The sequence below is a fragment of the Ailuropoda melanoleuca genome, chromosome 6 (genome assembly GCF_002007445.2).
Source record: "Ailuropoda melanoleuca isolate Jingjing chromosome 6, ASM200744v2, whole genome shotgun sequence".
Classification (NCBI taxonomy): domain Eukaryota; kingdom Metazoa; phylum Chordata; class Mammalia; order Carnivora; family Ursidae; genus Ailuropoda; species Ailuropoda melanoleuca.
Window position 1 is genome coordinate 37414131 of NC_048223.1, and position 6033 is coordinate 37420163.

Consider the following 6033-nt stretch of genomic DNA (forward strand, 5'->3'; position numbering starts at 1 on the left):
TTGCTATGAAAAATTTCACATACACAACAAAGTATGTTAAAGGCCACCTAGATTCTACCATTAACATTTACTTGACTGTACTTACTTTATCACATATCTATACACATATTCATTCTTGTATTCATTCATTAATCCATTTAATCTTTTTGATGTATTTCAAAGTAAACTACAGATATCATGCTACTTCCTCTAAATAATTCAGCATGTATATATCATTAACTACAGTTCAATATTCATTTTTTTAAAAAAGATTTTATTCATTTATTTGACAGAGATAGAGACAGCCAGCGAGAGAGGGAACACAAGCTGGGGGACTGGGAGAGGAAGAAGCAGGCTCATAGCAGAGGAGCCTGATGTGGGGCTCGATCCCATAACACGGGGATCACGCCCTGAGCTGAAGGCAGACGCTTAACCGCTGTGCCACCCAGGCGCCCCAATTTTTTTTTCTCTTGAGGTAAAATTTATATTCAATGAAGGCCCAAATCTTAAATGTATACACACTGAGTTTACATAAATATATATATACTTGAGTTAAAAAAAAATCCCACTCTGCCATAAGGAACCACTGTTTTGATTTTTCCCCACACCATAGATTAGTTTTGACTATTCTAGAATTTCATATAAATGGAATCAAATACTAAATACTAAATACTTTTTGTGGAAAGCTTCTTTCACTCAGTTTTTTAGTTTCATACATGTTGCACATATTAGTAATTTTCTCCTTGATATTGCTAAGTAGCATTCCATTGTATACACACTGTTTCTGTATCCATTTTCCTACTGATGGGGACACATAGGCTTTATAAGTGTTTGTCAACATATATTCCAATTTCTCTTGTGTAAACAACTGTGTTTAGAATTGCTGAGTCAAATAAGGACATATTTAGTTTTATAAGAAATGCTAGAGGGGTGCCTGGGTGGCAGTTAAGTGTCTGACTCTTGATTTCAACTCAGGTCTTGATCTCAGGGTCATGAATTCAAGCCCAATGTTGGGCTCTACAATGGGCATGGATGGAGCCTACTTTTAAAAAAATAAATAAATAAAAATGCTAGAGCTTTCCAAAGTGGTTATATCATTTTACATTCCTACCAACACTGAGAGCTCCAAATTGCTTGTGGGAAGGTTTTTGACACTGAATTAGAATTTTTTTTATAGACATAGGGCTATTCAGATTTTCTGTCTCATCAGGTGTCAGTTTATTTTTTTTTTAAATAGATTTATTTATTTATTTGCGAGAGGGAGAGATAGAGAGAGCACAAGCAGGGGGAGGGGCAGAGGAAGAGGGAGAAACAGACTCCCTGCTGACCAGGGAGCCTGATGCTGGGCTTGATCCCAGAACCCTGGGATCAGGACCTGAGCCAAAAGGAGACGCTTAACCCACTGAGCCACCCAGGTGCCCCCAGGTGTCCGTTTTTCAAAGAATTTGTAGAGTTCATCTAAGTTGTGGAATTTTTGTGGCATAAAATTGTTCCTAATATTCCCTTATTAATTTTGTAATGTCTGCAGGATTGATAACACCTCTTTTATTCTGGTTCTTGGTAATAAGTACTCTCTCTATATCTAATCAATTTTACTGATCTTTTAAATGACAAAGAATTTGGATTTATAGTTTTTCTCTACTTTTTGTCTATTTTCCAATTTATTATTTTTTTCTTTCATAATTGTGTTTTTATTGGTTGTTCTAAGGATTAGTACACACATCTAAGGATCAGTACAGATATTTCCACTTGTACACAATTCTTAATGTACATACTGAAAATCTAAAAAATCATGTAATTGTGATTCTTATCTAAAACTAATTTATTCCAGTGTCCTTCCAGCTTAAAATTTGAAGGCAAATTTTCCTTAACAGTATGTCAAGTACAAATATCTTCAAATGTTGATACACTACTATACTGTTAAGTCCCATTAATTCACAATTTAATATCATATACACTACATACTCAAATTTTCAATCTCACACAGCACATTAACAAGTTACTAGGAAAACTTGACTACCAGACTAAGATGTTACAGAGTGCAGAAAATTCTGACAGGGACAGCCAAGATCAAGGAGTGGTTTTCTTTAGGAAACAAGTCTACCAAAAACAACATGGAAATAGATATAATTTAAAATGTTCAAGACATATGAAGTGCCTGACTGACTCCAAACTGCCATTTAGTATGCTTGGTATAAGAGGATATAAAAACTATCCCATCTATGGAATGTTGAGCTGACACACAAGACTATCAAAGCCTCCCATATTCAATATCTCACTATTTTCTGGTTGTAAACAAACAAAAAACAAATGATTTCACCTCTTATAAAAAAAATTTACACTTAAAAAATGGGATGAGGTGGGATTCCCTCTTTCTTAAAAATGTTTCTAGAGCTACTAAAAAACTTCCATTTATGAAGTAGTTGATAAAAATATTTCTCAGGATTGTACAAGAAGGGAGACAGGGACCACTGACAAGACATGGTATATGATATTAATCAGATGGCTTCTTTCTCCAGCTTCATGAGAGGCTGGACTCTCCTCATTTTTAGTTTCTCTATTTTCTGCAGGTAAGTCTTCTTTCATTTCTTGGTTAGCCACTTCAGCCTGTCTTCCCTTTGCTCCCCTTTTCCCCTTTGTTTGCACTTTTTTGTTTGAAGATTTATCCCCTCCTGCTGCCGTTTTTTTTCCGTTTCCACTTTTGCAAGAGCAGGTTTAGCTGACAACCTCAAAAACCTTCTCTTGGGCTCCTCTTTCACTGCCCCCTCGCAGGAGCTGACCTTCCTCTTGGATATCGTGAGGGGGGTGGGCGAGTGCCCAGTGCCTGCACCTGCGGGGCTGAGGCCTGTGCAGAGCCTTCACGAAGCTGGGCTGCCTGGCTGCTGCAGCTCCTCCCTACTGCTCTTATCTTTTTCATGTCCTTCTTACTACTTATTTTGGATATTTTTCTTAAAAGGAAGCCTTCAGTCACTGAGTTTTAGACTTGTCTTATTTGATATGGTAGCTCATGACCATATGTGGGTATCTAAATTTAAATTAATTTAAATTAAATTAATTAAAAATTAAAGCCACATAGGATTAGTTAGTGGCTATCAGACTTGACAACACAGATACAGAACATTTCCATTGCCACAGAAAGTTCTATTGTACAGCACATTTAAGACTTTTCTTTTTGGGGGCACCTGGGTGGCTCAGTTGATTAAGCCTCCAACTCTTGATTTTGGTTCAGGTCATGATCTCAGGGTCATGAGATCGAGCTCCCGGCCAGGCTCAGTGCTCAGCACAGAGTCTGCTTGGGATTCTCTTTGTCCTTCTTCCTCTGCCCCTCCTCTCTCTCTCTTAAATAAATAAATAAAATCTTTAAAAAAATACCTCTTTATAAAACAAACATTTCAAGCACTAAAATTTCCTCTAAGTAGTGCTTTAGCTGTATCTTATAAATTTTGATGTCATATTTTCATTATCATTTAGTTAAAACTATTTTTGAATACCCTTTTGATTTCTTCTTTGAAACACAGATATTTAAAAGTGTGTTCCTGAATTTCCAAATATTTGGGGTTTCCCAAGATATATTTCTGTTATTGATTTCTAATTTAATTCCAATGTAGTCAGAGGATATATTACATTCTCTACATATTCCAAACTTTTAAACTTTACTGAGACTTGTTTCATGGTCCAGCATTTTTACCAATGTGGTAAACATGTCATGTGCAATTGAAGAGAATGTGTATCCTGTTGTTCTTAAATGTAGTATTCTACAAACATCAATCTGGCTATGTCTTCATCTATGCCTTTTGCCGATTTTTTTTTTTTTTTTTGGGTGTGATTGACCTATCAGTTGCTGACAGTGGGAAAATCTCCAACTCTGAGGTATTTTTTGTTTCTCCCTTTAACTCTGTGAATTGGTATATAAGTTGCAGCCCGGTAACTTTCAGTTGGTTAGTATGAAATAGAAACTTTGGCTAAAAGATTTAACAAAGAAGCTTCTGGTATCTCACAAATATGCTGAAGTATACAAAGAACTATGCTGCTTATTTGGTTGTTAATAGTAGTTTACTAAGACCCTAAAGATAACTGTTTCCTCTAGAAGTTTTCAAGCTCCAAGCCTTTATCTACTTACAGATATATTTTTCAAATTTGCTAATCTGAACTAATTGCAGGAAGGAGCAATTTGCACTTTAAATGTTCTTTAAAAAGTGTGCTTTTAGTTCCACTTCTGGTCTGGCCAAGCTAGCTCCTACTGGACCAATTCTCCTGGGAAAAGCTATATGCTCCAGACAAAATATAAAAACAATTGCCTGAAGGCACTGTAGAAAGACAAAAAATAGGGAGATTCTGCAGAAGGGCTGAGATGTGGGACAAAGGAAAAGACATAGATGTGTTTCTCAATTTTGAGTTTAGCCTGGTGGCAGGCTGTGGTCAGTGCCATGCTGAGTGGCTAAAACTCCAACAGAAAGCATGCAGTCTTTCAGAGACAGATTTTGGGACTTCCACAGCCACTAGAAAAGTGAAGAGAGAATTCCAGAAATAACAGAGCCAGAAAGAGAAAGCCTCAAATTCTGTGTAAAAACTCTGCCCAAATCTCCGGAGGCATGCATGCATGGGGCAGACTCTAAGCAACCTAGCTAAGGATAAAATAATGAGCCAAGAATTGAGATGCTTAGCCCGACAGCCAGGGTTTGTGGTTTTAGTTCAACCGAGGTAATTGCTAGGTAAGGCAAAAACCAAAACAAATAATAGCCACCCCCCCACAATAAACCTCTTCATTAGAATATAATAAAATCCAGAGTCTTCATAATGTAGTAGTACAATGTTCAAAATACAATCTGAAATTATTAAAATACACAGAAATAGGAAAATGCAGGCCACCCTCAAGAAAAGAGACAATCAATAGCAATCCCAAGATAACCCAGATGTTGCAATTAGCAGATAAGGATTTTAAAGCAGCTATTATAATTACACTCAATGGCATAAAAGAATATACGAAATATACACAAAACCTTGGCAGAGAAATAGAGACTACAAAAAAGAACCAACTGGAAGTTCTATAATTAAAAAATATAACATACAAAATTTTCAAAAAAAATCAGTGGATGAACTTAATAGAACGGAAATGATATTGGAAAGCATCAGTGATCTTGAAGATAGATCAACAGAAATTATCCAATCTGAAGAACAGAGAGAAATAAAAGATTGAAAAAAAAGACAACCTCAGAACATCAGACCTGAGGACAATATCTAAAGGTCTATCATAGCGGCCAACAGACACATGAAAAGATGCTCCTAACATCACTCGTCATCAGAGAAATGCAAATCAAAACTACCATGAGATACCACCTCATACCTGTCACAATGGCCAATATCAAAAACAGGAAAAAACAAGTGTTGACAAAGATGTGAAGAAAAAGGAACCCTCTTGCACTGTTGGTGGGAATGCAAACTGGGGCAGCCACTGCAGGAAACAGTAAGAAGGTGCCTCAAGAGGTTAAAAATAGAATTGCAGAATTACCCTACAATCCAGTAATCATACTACTGGGTGTCTACCCAAAAAAACACTAATTCAAAGGAATACATGCACCCCTATGTTTGCAGCAGCATTATTTACAATAGCCAAATTTGAGAAGAATCCAAATGTGCATCAATAGATGAATGAATAAAGAAGAGGTGGCATATATATACAATGGAATATTATTCATCCATAAAAAAGAATGAAATCTTGCCCTTTGCAATGATATGGATGGAGCAAGAGAATATAATGTTAACTGAAATAAGTCAGAAAAAGACAAATACCATATGATTTCACTCATATGTGGAATTTAAGAAACAAAACAAATGAGCAAAAGAAAATCAGAGAGAGAGAGATAAACCAAGAAACAGACTCTTAACTATAGAGAACTGCTGGTTACCAGAGGGGAGGTGGGGGTGGGTGGGTGAAATAGGTGATGGGGATTAAGGAGGGCACTTGTGATGAGCACAGGGTGATGCACAGAATTGCTGAATCACTGTATCATACATCTGACACTAATATAATGCTACACGTTAACTATACTGGAA

General features: G+C 36.5%; 1 pseudogene; it reads right to left on the minus strand.

Annotated features, from left to right (window-relative positions):
• Positions 1-1327: 1327 nt before the first annotated feature.
• LOC117802652 lies at positions 1328-2837 on the minus strand (annotated as a pseudogene).
• Positions 2838-6033: the final 3196 nt, after the last annotated feature.